At 38.1% G+C, this 18,694-nt stretch overlaps 1 long non-coding RNA gene across 1 annotated transcript in view; it reads right to left on the bottom strand.

Moving 5' to 3' along the window:
• The window catches only part of LOC136832202 (uncharacterized), a 53,382-nt gene extending 38,118 nt beyond the window's left edge, over positions 1-15,264 (bottom strand). The window contains exons 1-2 of the long non-coding RNA XR_010851113.1: positions 15,125-15,264; positions 6,188-6,231 (exon numbers count right to left, since the gene is read on the bottom strand). This is a non-coding gene — a long non-coding RNA (uncharacterized lncRNA). The remainder of the gene's footprint in view (positions 1-6,187; positions 6,232-15,124) is intronic.
• Between the last annotated feature and the right edge of the window lie 3,430 nt (positions 15,265-18,694).

Below are 18,694 nucleotides of genomic sequence, written 5' to 3'. Positions count from 1 at the left end.
ATATATATGTATATATATATATATATATATATATATATATATATATATATATATATATATATATATATATATATATATATATATATATATATATATATATATATATATATATATATATATATATATATATATGTATTATATATCTATATATGTATATATAAAAGAACACTGCCATACAAAAAATATTAAGGATAATGGGTTTAGGTAGCATCTTCTTGATTTTCAATAAAAATGCCTGCTTTCGTGCGCTATGGACAAATTAATGCTTTTTATTTAAAGACTCTGATAAAATGGATTTACCATTACAGTAATATATACCTGTATATATATATATATGTATATATATATGTATATACATATTTGGTTATTCATGTAACTATAATTATAATGAATGAATGAATGAAAATCACAATCATCACAAATTGGTTTTGGGATCTAAAAAGAAATGATTGAGTTTATAACAATGTTGTAAAAAAACCTGTTTTTATAACAAAGTTATTTTAAAGATGTAATTCTTTACCAATTAGATGTGAAATACAAGAATTTTTTTGGTGTAATAGATCATTACAAGTTGAATACAGTATTTTCACACTGAACAGACCAAGAGGCTCAGATCCCACATTAGTATTTGAGTTAAGAGTTATCAGTCCAAACTGTGTATATAGTCTTTTATGTTGTCCAAGTATATTAGGTAAATGCAGAGGAGAGCCATGATGTATAGCCCACCTGATGCTTTCTTTTCTGTTGAGAGATTTGAAAGAACAGCAATTTCTTGTTACAAAATTATCTGATTTTTTTTATTTTTTCATGACTGTTAATGATATTTGTACAAAAAATCAAATGTAGAATTGAAAAGATATATTTTTATTGCACCTATACAGTAGATGCATATTTGATACAGAAAAACACAGTCACTTTAAGGTCACCTTGCCAGCAGTTCAGTTACTGTGCACCGGTTATTAAACTGAAATTTGAGTTATCCTTTTAGGTGTTTGTACAGTAATCACTAAATGTTAAACCTACTCATATGGCAATAGGATTTTGCATATTATAACGTATGTAAAGTACTATATAGATGATTTGTATGTAATTTATTTTTTTCTAATTGTACACTGTACTTTTCATGTTTCAAATAAAATAATAGAAAACTGCCCATTTGATTTATATACAATCTTATAAAATATGAAAATAAAAAAAACCACTGCTTTGGTTATACATGCAAAACATTATATTAGTCCTAACTTTCATTTCATTTCTTATAAGACAAAAAGACAAAACCTTTGCCTCAGATGAAACAGCATATCTCGTTCACCCTACTCACATGAAGCTTCATTCAAGAAGAGAGGGAGCATCGTGGAAGCTATTGTTACTGAAGTGTTATAATGAAGAGGAAGATGACTCTGAAATATATTTACCATCCCTCTCAAGAACTGCTAAAGCTTGGCTTGTTGTTGCAACAAGACCAGCATATCAAGTGATTTATGCTAGATCCCTGAAGTGGAAATGATAAAATTTTGATAAGGATCCCCAGGAAGCAAAGTTAATGATAGAATTAACCTCCATGTTCCTTTTACAAGACAGGGAAGTGGACAGAGCCCCAATTTCAGGACTCTTACACTTTTGACTGAGTACCTGTAATTCAAGTGGTACTGTCATAAGCTTCCAGCTTCACATGTCTGAGCCACACATCTTGTAACATATGAGGTGTTAATGCACTATTAATTCTTGGTTCGAGAAGCCTGGCTAGAGAGAGTGCGAATGTGAATGTCACTCACTTGTCTAGCAAAGTCCAAAGCTACAAAAAATGCTGTCTTCAAACTAAGATTTTTCTAAGAAACTTCTAACAGTTCACATCTTTGGCAAGCTAGATGCTTCAGTACCAGAGATAAGTCTCGGAAAGGAACTTTAAAGAGATCATGGAAGGGAAGCTATACAAGTTCTTTCATGCACACCTTGGCTAAGTTGAAATATCCAAATCTATGCCTCTACTTTCAAACCCTGTGCTAAGGCAGACCTGTAACCCAAAAATTGCCAACACAAACAACTTCCAACTTTCTCAAACAGTAGAAACATATGAAGTAGAAGAATAGAGGCAAGGAGTAAATCATCATCCATCCTTAAACCCACTGAAAATGACCTTCCACTCCTCCTTAGAACATTATAATTATACATATCTTTAAAATAGAAGCACAGCCTAATGAGGTCATCAGTCTTTTTACCTTGCCCATAATGCTGTGATTTTCAAATACATTCACCAACTACTTACGCATGGCTCCTTAAGCCAATGCTTCAGTTCCAGGAAATGTTTGTTGGGCACAGGCTGAGGTTCCACCCAACTTGTAACTGCCCTGACTGAGAAGCTTTTTCTCTAAATTCATTATGATGCATATCCAGGATAATGTTTCATTAAATGATACTTTGTCCTGCTTGGGTGTACAACAGACCTCATTGTCCTCAGACATGTCAAAGCTCACCCTTAGTATCAGAAACCACATGAGAAGATTTAAAAACGATCTGAGTTGGTGGCTTCACATCGAGATCCACTACAACTCTATTATTTACGAGAGAGGAGAAATCACCTTTCTCAAAAATAGAAGAATCAGAGGGCACAAGTAAGGGATGGGACAAATGTCTTTGCTAGTATCAGCTGTCATCTTCCACTAGGAAGCCACTATTTCTACTAAGAATGACAAGTCACTACCAGGTACAGGAAGAATTCCTGATCATTACCAGGTAGAGGAAGAATTCCTGATAAGTCACAGCAGAGATAAGCATCAATCGCAAAAATCATTGAGGGATGGAGGTGCCGTTGCACACACACAAGTCACATGCCCAATGGAAGTAAGTTGGATGTTTGTACTCGTGTCACAGAATCATGCACTTTTGAAGGGTGACAGCTCTACTAACAGAGGTAATGGAGTGAAGGATATGCACATGAATAGATTAGGACATGTGAGCCAAAGATAGAGCACATGACACTAGGTATTGGTAAGAAAGGTGAGCAAAGAGAACCCCCATGCTGCACACTCAACAAGAACAAGTATTATGACCATACAGTGCAAGCAAGACACAAGATTACTTTGATAATGCAAGCAACCCATTGATGATGATACAGGTTTGTAAGCAGATATCATCATGTCACACCTCTGAACAGAAGACAAATCTTAAATTCTTATAATGGAAGGAACTTTAACAAGTATAGCAAGGCTGCTAATGCCTGTGAAGCTATTGTAGACTGTAGGCTTACTGATCATGCAGGCCTTTGCTATCGTAGCCAGATGGGTACACAGCCATATTTTATTTGATATATCTGGAGTCCTATTTTGCTTATTGTGTTTGGAATCACATATCCTCCTAGAAATCTAAGGCACAAGCACAGTTATACAACTGACATGAAGAACGTTGATGACTTTTTACAGAGTTATTAGAGCGAAGTAAATAGTTCTCTAGTCAACCATGACTCAACACAGTGGGTGGAGTGTGTATCTCAATCACAGGCACTACCAGAAAGTGATTGAATGGCTGGTGGTGCACCATCTTGAGTGATTAGTGAGCTACTATGCCAGCACGAGGATCAGAATGTGGTATCACTGACATAAATGCTGAGATAGGTGTATCATGGAACAAGCTATTGGTATCAGGTGGTCTTCCAGTAACTTTACTTTGTTTGGTTTATGTACAGCCATCCACATGGATAATTCCCTCTCTGGTGGACCTTTATACGTTTTCAAAATATGGTGCTTCTTATATTTTATAATTGTCTTCAGTGTCATAGCTCCTGCAGAACAGGAGAGTTTTTAGTTCTTTTTTAAATCTACTTTCTTCTTGTATGCTCTTCACTTTAGGCAGTACTTTGTTGTATAGTCTTGGTGCACAGTGTACACATGCTCTCTCGCCTAACTTACAATTTGTTCTAGGTTCAAACAGATCCAGATTGTGATCATTTATAAGATTTCTAAAAGTGTTAGTTTTATTTCCTATGGACTATATGTTTATTAAATTGCATAGATGATTATTAGTCAAAGCCATGATCCGTATTATTTTTCACCTTTGACACATATTCTTTACATACTGTGCACTCATTGCCATCATATGTTTTATGTTTAGTATCACTATGGCCTTTCTTTACACAATTTTTACACTTGAAGATGCTGCTGGCACGTTCATTTGATTTTTGATTTTCACCACATCTAGGGCATGCTTGGTCATTTCTATAATTTGTTGTATAGATAGCCTTTCATATTTGTGGTGTGCATTTGATGATATAGTGTTTAGATTCATCACCTTTGGCTATCATTTCCTTAACAATTTTCAGAAATGAGGTTACCTGCCCATGAACTTTTCTTTACGTTATCGACAATGCCATCTTCATCCTTCGGGACACAGACTACTTTTATTTTTGGTTTACATTTACCCTTCTCATTTACTGATATATTGCTGATTTCCTGAATCTCTATTCTTGCCTTTTCTAAGTTTTTCCTCTCTGGAAATCTTGCAAATAAGTGTCCATCTCTTGTTGTTTTAACCTGTTCAACTGGTGCCATTATTTTACTCATAATTTGTCTCTTTTCATTTGCTGCTGTGCTCTCATCATTTGTAGATTTGATCAGAAGCACTTTTTTTGTCTTTAGTGATTCAGCATAAGTTTTCTCCATGTTTGTCATGGTGTTTACATCTTTATCAAAACTGTCATTTTGTTTTGGGTTTCATCTATGTTGATCATTACGTCACTAGTTTTCTGAGCCAAATCCTGAATCAGCTTTGTTAATATCTCCGTATTTTCTTTTTATTCCTTCAAGTTCATCTTCAACAAGTTTTTTGTGTTCTTTGTTCAGGCCTCTTGCAATTATTACATACATACAATATGTTGTCACTCCGAAGTATGGGTGTGTATCTGACATCAATACCTGAACATTCATAGTGGAACCAAGCATCACACATTTCACAGCAAGTTCCTTCATCATCAACTTCCCCAGAGCAATGTCTGCAGGTTGCTGACTCTCTCTTGATTTGGGTTGAATCATCCTTCTCCAACATTTTCTTTAGTGTTCCATCTTTACGTAATGCTTCGATAATTATGAGATAATGTTCGTATGATAGTTTGTTCTTTCCTATAATTGATTTAATTTCTACAGTATTTTTCTCTTTTTCCTTCCTTTTCTTCGTATTCACTTTGAACATCACGCAAGTCAGGCACTTCTACACAGAGCACTTCACAGACATGTCCTACCCATACGAAAGCTACTCTATCGAACACCATGGCTTCACAAGTGAGTCAATGTATGATCTTCAACAGATATGGACAGCACTGAAAAGGCCTCTGGTGAAGGAGGTCTTACCTGAATGAGGAGATGAGCTATAATCCTCAGAGCACCGGGCAGGCGCTAGATCCTCCATGTTCTTATGGAAAAAAAAACAAAAGGTAGCTCATTAACATACCAGTCATTGGCAACTAAGAAGTGTTAAAAAAATGTACTGCTTGTAGGGTTAGACCTTGTCAAGGTCTGACAAAAAGGTGCACAGGGACTCACAGAAGATTCTGATACCAATTATGCACCCGTCATCAGATACATTATAGCACTTACAGCACCTTTTGCTGCTATATAACCTCTTTCAAGGACCAGTTCTTACAAATATAAGCAAGCTTGTGTATAAACTTGCCTCTATCAAGAACCACACATTAATTATGCCAGTACTGCTTGCTGGGAACATCAGTAATACATAATATAGTAAGGTCAAAAATTATTACTAATCATAAACTATCAATGCTAAGGGTGTATGCAACATTATAAAATCTAATGGTATAAAGATAGAATGAGCAAGGTTGATAGTGACATAATGTAAGAGTGAAAGTAAGTGTAAATCTTACTTAAACATAACATATTAAATAATTCACGTACTTTCACCAATGTCAAAGAGAAGCAAGCATAAAAACAAACACTACATTTTGAAAACTGACATGAACCTGTGGCATACCAAAAACTATGAACAGGCAATTAAAACCAAGCGAGGTGTTTAACATGCAATAAACTACAGTGCACCTAAACCTAAGTTACCACTCAACACAAACTAACATAAACAAAACATAACTGTATGCAAATTAACTTTGCAAAAGTTAACAATATTTATACCACATGTCACAATGCAAAGAACATAATGGCTGCCCAGAATGGACAAGGTAACTCACAGAAGTTAAGAACTGCAGCAGTGGCCCATGGTTCTTCCAACGGTCTGAGGAAAAGAACACACACCACTATAATTTTAAGTAAATCCAAGCAACTGAACACATGAATAATGAGATGAGATGGTATAAAGATAAGAAAAGTCCTATTTATGAATAAAATGGTACTGGAACAATTTTGAGATGGCCGTACGACAGCTTAAAACTTCTAACAGGTGCAGGTATGCTTAAAAGGAAAAGTGACAAGTAACCTGAAAATATCAATTTTCATATAAAATTTAATTATTTGGGTACTGTTACAAATACAGTAGTTGCATCTCCACGCAAGTAAGTAAGTCAGAATTCAAATAAAAGAAAAGGTTTCTTGGCTGACCTGGATGACAATCTAGTTCACCTGTTCTCCACCAGGTGTGTTTTGAATTGTTTAGCTCTTGTCAGAACACTCGTTACTCTCCTTGAGAGTAGTTGAGACCCCACTAAGTTGTAACAGCAAGTAAGTACCAAATTATAATTTTTATTATGAAAATTCATATTATTTGAGATGAAACTTACCTAAGGTGGCTAATTCTCACACTGAGGATAGGACGGTGGATGGTGCAGCTGAACAAAATCCGTTCAGCCCAGGGAGCAAAAAGTTTCTTGCGCGAAACCCAAGACATTCTTACTTTCTCTATTGGCCCCTTTAAGAGGGGTGTCTGGGTTTTGGTAGAAGCTCTCTTTAGAGGAGGAGGGTGAAGGTGAGACCAGCTCCACCCTAGCCGTTAAACATGGGATTTCCACTGCATGTGATGATGCAGAAGAACGAAGACTGCAAGTTATACCGAGTGCCACCTCTTCACTTACCTTTAATACGGAGTCCAGGAGCTAATTTCCCTTTTCCATGGTAGGAGCATCTTTGTCTACTTTGAAAGGGGTGCTGCTGCTATTGTTGTTTCTTCCTCTGATGTTTCAGGTATCCTTTGATAGTGGCTGGAGGCTTATATGGCTCCGAGGTCATACCAAGCTTTCTTAGGCTGAGGAAGAGGAAACTTGGGAGTATTGTTTTCCAGATTCCCCATTCCAAGAAGAGCATATATTGTGCAATTCTGTGGTCGGGCTTGTTCAGTGAGTTGTGTGACAAGACTCTTCAAAAACGTCCCAACAGAAAGGGGGAAGAGTTCAATATAGCAAATTTTTAAAGTAATTTGTATTTTTCGTAACATACAAACCTGAAGGTCTTTACATAGGATTTAGCTTGCAGACACAAGCTGGAATGACCGTTTAACTTTTAAATAAGGTCGTTAGCTACCGACAGTGGTGGGGAAGCCCCGCCCACACGTTGGTTAGCACTCAACTTTGCCTCTTGGCCAAAGTACCAGAAATTCCAGAATGAAGGATGGCAGAGGTGGGCCGTAAATATAAAGCCCTTCAGGCTTGTATGTTAGGAAAAATACAAATTACATTACAAATTTGCTATTTGTTCTTATACAAATACAAACCCTCAATCTTCACATAGGAGACTCACTCAATGGAGGGTGAGTCTCAGTACATCTCTGAACTGACTGGTTGGTTCTGCCCAGTGAGCTGAGGACGGAATCCTGTGCCTCTAGCTTGTTGGGTTTGTTTTATTGTCTCTCTCTCTCTCTCCACTTGTCTAAAGAAAGGGGGGTGACATGCATCAACCATCTACACAAGATGAAGGACAGGATGCCTTCATCTTGTAGTCACCCGCAAACTCGGCCGTCCAGCAATGTGACGACGAGTCGCTACCAGTCTCTCTGTCTTAACCCTATCTGGTGCACGTGTTCAGATATTTCAAAACCAAGATGCTAACCATAGATTCACTGCCAATACATCATGAGTAGTAACTGAGTGTTAATATAATATAAACTGGAAAGTTGCTTAATGCCCTGCTGCACGAACTTCCCTTGAAACTGACAGCGCTGGAACTTGACTTAGCACTAACAATAGTAACAAATTCACAGTGGAAATGCTTGGGAAACGAATGTGCTATTGTTTGCCACTCTAGGCGGTTTCAACGGGTAATGATGTGATATATACGCATATGTAGCTCAGACTATTTCTTTAGGAACAACAATATTGAATGTTTATGTATACCAGAACCGTCACACCTTATAAACACACCGATTTGTATCGATAATATATCCTTACAGGCACAAAAAATACGAGCTTTTATCGGTCTACTTGTATCAAACACAAACGAACTATGGAGCTTTCAATAATTGTTTTTTCTCACTGGTATAACCCAGGCTACAGGTATACCTAGGCCTATAAACTGTTCAGATATCAAATTTTCGTTATCATTCAACCATTATTCCATGTAGATTTCATTGCATGGACGTAAAAATAATTTCATTATGATACCAAAATTATATCGACGTCCGTAAACTGGAAAAACAATCTTTAATTAAGTTAAATACTAGAACTTGAAGCATTGACAAGCAAACGACAGACCTATGCCAGATATTTCATTTCACTGGCCCTCTCTGAGACATTTTCATTTCAAAGTAATCAAAATTACTTGCTTATTGTACGGTAACCTTTATTCACTCTAAGAGTCTTTCCAATGATCCTTGGAGAGGATGTGATGCATGAGGCTAGTGGCATTTTTAAATATATTTTAGAAGCTGGAGTTTTACATAAGATATAATTTTATTTTCTACAAGTTTTAATTGTATTATAAATATACTACACTATGTAGCCCTTTAATTAAGATCGGCGTCAATGACCATAGAAGTCACGACGCCTGATAACTGAAAATCATTCATTCCAATGCCTTACTTAAAAAAAAGTCTAGGCTAGCCTTTTATGACGTATATATATGTCAACAATACGCAAAGGGTGACGGGACCTCAATCAGATTTCAAACTTTTGCCCAACCACTTGGCTCTTTTAAAGATTTGTAAATGCAATAAAAAAAATTGTAAACATGCAAAGTATTCTGAAGACAACCAGACTACTATTGTCATGCATCATCTTCCATCCAGCATTGCAGTGGCTGTTCCTTTTACCTTTCCTAGACAGCTTCATGCCTCATAGACAACAATATTCCATGCTATTTCGAATATTGCCTCTACTCACGTAATTTGCATGCGAGAAATAATTAAAATACCTTTTATTTGCATTGCCAGAGATCTTTCTAGCTATCTACAATGAGACAAAACAGTTACTGAAAGACCGTCGTTTATTTGTGTTTGATCTGCTTAGACTACTGTAGATACAAGATTGTCTTTCCTGTGCTGTATTGTTTTACTATCTAAATAAATCGGAATGTGTATGTCTTATGTAGAACGTGTGAAGTAGTAGTTTGCATCTTTATTAAAGTAAGCCTAAGATATCGGGAAATTGATTGCAGCCGATCACAAGGTATCTTTGCGTATGCCACATCTACCTAATACCTACGTTGGTGAGGCGACGGATGGAATGAAAGACTATAGTGCCAAAACTAAATGCTGAATACATACATACATACAAATATACACACACACACACACACATACTGTATATATATATATATATATATATATATATATATATATATATATATATATATATATATATATATATATATATATATATATATATATATATATATATATATATATATATATATATATATATATATATATATATATATATACATTATTATATATATATATATATATATATATATATATATACATACATGAAGACATTATTCATATGGTTTTTGGACCTTGCATGATGATCTTGCCCAGTTTATACACTTTGGTTCACTGCACTTCCATTGTGTGACATGTTCGTCAGATCCACAATACTCTCATACATGTTAATTTCAACATTTCTTTGCCCATATTTACTACAATTTTGACACTAGTGGCTTTGGGACATAAAGTCATATTTCTCTGTTTTCGCCTAAAATTGTTATTTTTTTTAGGTAGTTCTTGACCTTCAAATTTTGTTTTTTGCAGTTTTAATATATGTCTATTTTTTTTTTTTTTAGTTGGTACAACATATACTTCATAATCCTGGAACTTGGCATATCTCTTATTAAGAAAGTTTAATAGCTCATTCTTCCCCATTGGTTCGTTATTATTTTTAAGAAGTACAATGGTACCCTGAAAGCAGTTCATAGTATCATGTTTTTTCATAGTATCATTTTATTAACAAATAGTCTTCAGACTTGGCTTATTTTGTTGTGGCTTCCATAAGCCACTTCACATCTTCCCTAGATAGTGACCCCCAAGGGTTTTATTTAACCTGGTACGTATCAACCTTTGTGGCGTGTTTAGTACAAGCCCGTTGGGGATTACCATAAAAACAAAAATAAAAGACTGTAAATATCATAAAGATAATGACCCCCAAGAAACATTAGTCCTAGATAACAGCCCCCGAACTTTGTTGGGGGTCACAATCTAGGAAAGATCCGCCACTTTTCTTTTTTTGTCTGAACGACATTTTCTAATTTTAATGCTGAAATTTTTTTTAGTTTCCAAGGATAGAAACCTTGACTAAATTCCACCCCACAAGAGAGAGTCAAAGTGAGTCATGATGGTATTTACTCTTTTTGGGTTTACTAAATACATAGTATTAGGGTTTTAACCACTGACTTTTGTAAATTGAGCTTTCCTTAGAACAATCCATTGCCAAGCCAGAAGCCATAAGGAGGTTAGGATTCGTATTTTTAAGATGAATAACATCAGCTTCATCCAGGATGAGGCCCCTCTCAGCAGGATGGCCCAACAGGGGGAGGAGCAACTGTTACCCACAGTGGAAACTGCTCTGGGGTCCTCACCAGGATATGCAACTATACCCTCAGTGCCTTAGGGGTCGTCATTCCGTCGAGATTGGATCCAGCACTGAGGGCATGGTTTAACAAAAATTTCTCCTCGCTCAACCACGTCGGGTACTCTAGTTCTACAGCTGGAGCGGCATGCCGTTCAACTCCACCCTCCTTCAAAGTTCACAGGAGGAGGAGCAAAAGAGTTATAGGTCCCAGTGTTCAGTTGAATCTACAGCAGAGAGAATAGGTGTAAAAGAGCATATACTCTCACTGCAGTGGATCCGTAAGCCCCCTGCCTCATCAAGGGGTTGCGATCAGGATGCAGTCAGTTCAGAGTTTTGCCCAGACTCCCCCCACCAATGGGTAAATGTCCTATGTAAAGAACGAACGTTTGTATTTGTGTATGAAAAAATGGCAAATTTTTAAAGTAATTTTTATTTTTCCTAACAGCCACTCCTTCTGGTACCAGGGCTGAAAGGCAAAATGGAGTGCAGACTGATGAGTGGGAGGGGTTTCCCCCCTACCTTTGGTAGTTAACGACCTTGTCTGGAAGTTAAGCAGCTGTTCATGCTCACGTTCGAAAATCGACAAACATGTAGACCTGAGACAAAGCAGCATCTCTCCTCCTGAGCACTAGGTTTGCCCACAAGTTAGCTGTCTGGCGATATTAGCCCTACCTCCAGACAACACCAGTTTCCTAAATGTAGCATCCTCTTCAGGTGTATGGGAACCTGAAGAGGAGGATGCAATCTTGGCCACAGTGCTAGACCAAAGATGTATGTGGTTGCATCAGGTCTATTTGCAATAGCTAATCTATGTAAATTTTGCTTATGTAGTCTTCAGAAGCACAGTACTTTTGTGAATCAATGTTGTTAGCATTGTCAAAGTGAATTATGTAACTAATTTTTGTAATTTCTTCTACCTTTAATAGTTTTTTCAAGTAAAAAAAAACTCTGCTATTTATTCTCAGTCCTTCTGCTGACACCTGCAAACCTATTACTTAGAATAGCCAGAATTCTGACAGTTTTATTTTCTTCTTCTGGCAAATATTCTTTGGGGAGGGCAACACTTTTCTCAATCTGGATAATATCCCAAGGTAGGAAAATAGTGGTCCCTCTTCACAATATTGTGTAACATACATACGAGATTCCATTAATGTCTGGTCTAAAATTTTGATGATACATAATTAAAAATAAAACCCGGGAAATAGTTAAAAAAGCAATTTGTTACAAACTATATAATGCAATCTTTACAATACAATTTTAGGATATAACATAATATACACAAGAAAAGTTAGAAAAATCAAAGTTACATCAATCCCATTTTGAACGCTTTTGATACAGATGCTGAGTATCATCCTCTGCAATAGCAACATATGATTTCGACTCCCGATGCTGAGATTTCATGTAAGCTAAATACCCTGTGCTACATAGAATTGCTACCACTCCAAAAGCCATCACAGCAAGATTCTGAAAAGGAAAATTCCTCTTAATAATCTCACCTAAATTTATTATTTAGATTTTTTATTTGACAGCAAACTTATATATTACACATTAATTTTAGGCAACTTCAAGATTTCTACATTAATTATGTTGACTTACTAAAAAAGTGCTAGAAGTGTGAAGGATGGAAATGGAAAGAGATACAGTGATTTGTAAAGCTGTAAGTAGCTTTATACTGTACATAACTAATTATAAGATATATAGATAATTCATTTTTTACTTTTGAGATATGATCACTCATACCTACTCCAAGTTGAGTAAGACCTTTACCCTTCACACCCTCCCACAAATAACTATAATGAAATTAATGTTTTTGAGGTTGCTTCAAAAAGAAGAAAGTAATGTAGGTGTTACTACTAAAATTTATTTTAAATATTTTACTAATCATTAAAAACAGCAAATTTTTTAAGTAATTTTAATTTTCCTAACATACAAACCTGAAGTCTTCACATAAGATTTAGCTTGTGAATTCCAGCTAGAACGGCCATTGACTTTCAGACAAGGTCATTAACCACTGACAGTAGGGTAAAGCCCTACCCACTCATCAGTCTGCACTCCACTTTGCCTTTCAGCCCAGGTATCAGAATGAGGGGTGGCTGAAGTGGGACGTAAATGTAAAGAATTTCAGGTTTGTATGTTAAGAAATATACAAATCACTTTAAAAATTTGCTGTTTGTTCCTACACAAATACAAACCTTCGTTCTTTGCATAGGAGACTTACCCACTGGTAGCAGGAGCCTGGGCAAATCTCTGAACTGACTGGTTGGTTCTACCCACCTGGGAATACCTTACTGGTCTGGAAGAGCTGAGGAAGGAATCCTGCACCTCTAGCTTGTTAGACATATAGGATGTTGCAACTGCTAGTCTTCTGGCCTTAAAGTAATGAGTTTGCATCATTACCTTGAAGAAGGCTTCAGAGAACCCAATGGTGTTGGAGACAATAAAGCTTGCTAATAAAAACCAGTGGGTTTGTTTCATTGTCAATTCCTCTCCCTGTCAAGAGAGAGGGGGGACATGCATCTAAACAATCAACAAAAGACAAAAAGATGAAAGACGGTGCCCTTGCCATGAAAACCCACCTGCATGACTTGTCCATCCAGCACATGACAGCTTGCTATCTGTCTGCCTGCCCTACAAGAGAGAAAGGTAAAAGAGAAAAGGAAGGAGAACAGTCACTCACAGAAACTCTCTCGCTTACCTTCACCTTAGGTGAGTTGCTAGCTGTCCCCCTAGGGGAGCTGGGTGAGCTACAAAACTTGTTCAGCAGCCAAAACAGAACCCAAGGAAAATGCATAGAGATCTCCCATGAGGATGAGAGATCTACCCCCTTCAACCACAAAAACCAAAAAAGCTTCTCTTGGCGATGGAAGATGAGAAAGTTCGCTACTTGCTGAAGAGAGGCTCTGACCATCTATGATACCAACCACAGAAGATGGCCCATTTCTCTGCTACTGTAATGAATCAGTGACTTACTATAAATTTCTACTCTTTACCTCAAAGGCATGACACCAACGTGATTAAAAGCCACAAGAGTGGCCTAGACTCAAGAGTGTTAGAAGAACAGATTCTGCCTTAACAAAATTAGTAGGCGAGCTGAATAAAATGCTGAGTTATACCCACTATACCAGCCCATCCTGGAGTCCATGGCCAAATTGTAAAGATGAGATTGTCACTGAGATCATATGGACACACATACCACTGAATCTCAGGCCTAAACATTTTCAGGTGGACGACATTTCAGCACAGCTTCCATTACACATCTTCCAATATGAATTTCATCCCTCTGATGATACCTTTCCCTATGTACCAGAACATAATTTTGTTATGAGTGGAAACATCTATAATGTTGTGATATGTACTAAGATTTTCATATATTTGTCTTTTGTACTTTTCATACTTTTGTTCTTTTATCTTCGGTTGCTGTCGTCCTCAAGATTTTTTACAACAAGGATTGGCGGGGCTGTCCACTCAACAAGTAAGATCCTCCCTTTGTGTATTAGGCTGTACATAGGAAGTGTATGTATATTACTACTTTGTATATTTAAAATTTGTAATGTCCTGCCCTTCTTTCGGAACTAGTCAAAAAATTTATTTATTTTGCAACAGTGCTATGAAGCTTTGTTTCTTGCAGGTCAACTTGAGTATGAGCTGAAAAAAGCTTGGACAGTGGCAGCTAAGCCTTTTACTGTCACAACAATCAATAAAAACAAACCGATGCAGAGGCCACTGGTCTTAGACCTAGGAACTAATTCCACAGGGTAGAGATTTGAAGAAAGTTAACTGGAATGAATGAAAAAGAAAAACTGATGCAGCTGATGAGCTATGGAATTGTAGCAGTTGTCTAAGGCAATTATGAGAGTGAGTTAGTGAACTGCATGACATTAAAAACTACAACATTAACTCTTCCAGGACCATCACTACCTTAAAAGGCTACAGAAGCTTTCGTAAAACATGGGTTACATATAATTGAAAACTAATCAACAGGTATATTTCTGCAGAAAATATATAGCAATCAAACAAAGTCAAATTCTGGTAGAGAAAATATCTTGAGGAGTGTTAGAAGGATATCATAATGTATAATTATTGGTTTAATATAAAGTTAAAAATTCACAAGATACTGTATACTTACTGGTTTAATATAACACTAAAAATTCACAAGATACTGCATACAGTACTTACTGGTTTAACATAAAGTTCAAAATTCACAGCCTTAAAGACTGAAGTTGTCCTGACAGATCTTATTCCATCTCCAGCCTGAACATGTGATCTTTTATCTCCTTCCACTGTACTAGGTTTGCCTCCCATATTGCTAATTCTGTTGAAAAAGAAGGCAAGTTTAATGTTAATATTGTGCATATACACTTCAGTAGCATTAACAAAATCTGAATCAGCTACAATATCTTTAATGTTTTATCTTCTTTATTTTATTATATTAAGTCAATTAGTATCCTGTTCATATGGCGTAACTTATATATACTATTTTCTTAAAATAAGATAATTTCATGGCAACTTCTTTAACTGAAATTTGGCATCTAAACATGAGACCATCTTTTGTGTGCATGTATGGTAATTCAACTTCTACCTTAACATCTATTTCTTCAGTTAGTGACCTGTCTACTGCTTTTCCAACCAGTAATCACACCAATCTGAATGTCAATTTTCATTACATATGCTTAGGTATCTGAGCCCTCAACTGATAAATACATGGTGGACAGAATGAGTTGAGGAAAGGTGTAGGCATCCAGGATATCCCAAGAGCACTGGGTAGGCATCCTCCAGGACCATCTGGAGAACAGAACACTGTGATCTCCCTTTTTAGTCACTTAATGAGCAAGTCACTCACTAGTGATTCTGACTGCTTGAACAGCCTTCTCCATGGGATGGAGTAAAGACTACTTAACCCTACTACCTGCCCTAGGTAACTGAGCTGGTCTGCCAAAACATCCCTCACTCCCAGAATGTACCTAGCTGATGGCTCAGTGGCATGGCAGACTGTCCCCTCTTGCATCTGCTCCACCAACTGTGAAAAGGTGAAGGGAAACCAGTCCTCCACCCCTGCATTTTGACAAAAGTCTCTTTGATATTGTTGTTCATCACACACTCCCAGAATGCTTGCAGGCCTAGTGGCACCGCTTGCCTTACAAAATGGGGTGTAGATGAGGTTTGTATTCTGCCCACACACCAGAGATGAACACGTTCAAGTGTGCACCTCAACCCTCCTCCTGTGTTTGCCAGCAGGTGCAATACTGGCGGAGAGTTCAGGGGAACTCCCAGACAGGTTCATGTCATCTGGTAACCATGTGAGAACCTCTCTCATTTGCCCACTCACAGCACAAGTTGCCAAAGAGGCTCACTTGGAGATGATCATGGCCAATTCCATTACCATTGAAAGAAGCTGAAGGAAAAACGCTTTGCGGAGCAAGCTTCCCTAGAGACGATGGGCGGTAGAGGAGATCTGCCAAGAGAACTGAACACAGAGTTTAGGACAAAGGCCAAGCGCTGGGACCTATGAGGTCATTCAGCGCCGAAATGGAAATTGACAGTAAAAAAGGTTTGAAAGGTGTAACAGGAGGAGTACCTAGCAGTTGCACTTGGAATCAATTGTTAGGAGAGGGTGGAAAGTAGGATGGAAGAAAGAGAATATGAGGAGGAAAGAAGTGAGAGATTGCAAGAACCCTCACCCTGCCTGACAAAGACTAACGTCCTGGCAGGTAAGCGAGGCTCTGGACGGTTGTCAACCCACGATGACAATGTCCGCTGTGGTCCTGCTCACACGCACATGAGCAAGGACTGTCCCATGAGCATGCTTCAGTCTACTTATAGAAGCTGAGGCTTCTACAAGAGAAGAAGACTGAGCAGGGGACCTCCTCTTGCCTTGCCCAAGCAACCGACCCCTGGTCTGCTTTCTGCTCACCTTTTCTCACTGGCTTGTGCTGGCAGCTGGGACCAGGTCGAAAGACCAGGGACCCTTGCCGACCATGGTAGTTGGGCTACAGCCGCCAGTACCAGCAGCCCAAGCAGGCAGGTGCTGGGGTCCAAAGAACCCCAGGTAGTGGTTGCATCCGTGTGATCAGCAACAGGAGCAGTGGTACCACGGTACTGCTAGCAAGAGACCGGGATGGTACTGATAGCCTGGGTAGGTGGCCTACTAGGTTGGTACCAATACACTGGGAGGCCAAAGAACCTCTGGTAGTGGTTACACCTGTGCGCTCAGCAACAGGAGCAGAGGTACCATGGTACTGTCAGCTAGAGACCAGGCCTGATACCGGTAGCCTGAGTGAGCTGGCTAGCAGGGCTGATACTGGGTAGGAGGGCTATCTGGGTTGGTACTGGGACTTTAGGGTTGCGGAGAACCCCAGGTAGCAGTTGCACCTGCCGACTAGGCCATGGGAGCAGCAGTATTCAAGCTAACAAGAGACAATCAGCCCTCTCTGCAAAATGAGGGCTAGCCTCTGGAAGTTCTACAAGACTTCTTGCTGGAGAACAAAACAACCTTCCTCTTCCTCTGCTTGTTAGCTTTGAAAGGAGGGGAGGTGGTGACAGCACTTGATGACAAAGATGACGATGATGACTTCTTTCTCAACAGTGTGTAGAGGAGAACACCACTCAGAGATGATGCATACGGCAGTACCTGGGAACTCAATCCCGATGCTGCATGAAGGGTTACCAAAGAAGTAGGAGTAATCCTACATCTAGCAGACACTGTGGCTGGTAAGTTGTCCCGGGCATGGTCGGAGCAGATAATGGCAGGCCCTCATAGCCTAAGAGTAATCATTTAAGTTCAAATGACACTCGGTTCTCCCAAGAGGCCCAGAGGCACATAACTCTCTAAGGTTTTATTTATACTCATGTCACGGTGTGACATACAATAATAAAGGAGGATCAATCTCAAAGAGAGAAACTGAATATACAGTCTGTCCAACACTGGACAGTACCTAACCCAGTAGTTCCTCTTCAAAAAGTGTTAAAGTGATTGAGGGGCTTCTATATAACAAAAACAATCACACAAAAATATATCAACAAAATAAAAAAGAAACGACAGTTGAACAGAGAAGCACAGAGAAATCTTCACATGACAGCGACCATGAGCAAAGTGGGTAGATCTAAGCAACAGCTCCACATGGACTACAGTATTATACCTTGGATATTGAATTTTCCTCTACTTTTAGTGATGCTGATGAAGGAGGTGGTGGTGTTTATTTTTGGTCAATTATCATTAACCTCATATCTACCCAATATGGTTGGGGACCCTTTGGGAATGCAGGGTTTTGGGTGGGGGGGAAAACGTTGGGAGAAAGACCAACTACCATGTTGTGGAATGGTTCTGCTCATGTGCAAGTCATTAGGGAGCCATATGTTTAAGAAGGGATTGCCTAAGGAAACCGATTCTAAAAGGAACTGTACTAACCTACCGTAACCTAACCTAACCTAGCCTGTGTTACTTAGCCAAGGGGTGCCCCCCATTGAAGGAAACTCCACTTTTTACCAAATGCTCCCCTACAATACTGCGCATTTGAGATAGCATTTCAGGATGGCCAGCATACAACTTCTGAGGTTAATTACAGGTCAATTACTATTGACCAACAAAAAACAACGGTAAATTCTTCATAAGCAACCAATATACTATAGGAAAAATCAATTCCCAAAGTAATACTCCGTAGATCTAAGTAGTAGCTCCACTGCGGCGATTTCCTTCTAACTTAACTTTTTCTTTAGTTTTTTGGTTGCTAATTATGGATTTATCTTCAA

The sequence above is a fragment of the Macrobrachium rosenbergii genome, chromosome 49, assembly GCF_040412425.1.
Source record: "Macrobrachium rosenbergii isolate ZJJX-2024 chromosome 49, ASM4041242v1, whole genome shotgun sequence".
NCBI lineage: Eukaryota > Metazoa > Arthropoda > Malacostraca > Decapoda > Palaemonidae > Macrobrachium > Macrobrachium rosenbergii.
Note: the sequence above shows the minus strand (reverse complement) of the source record. Positions and strands in the feature narration are given on the sequence as shown.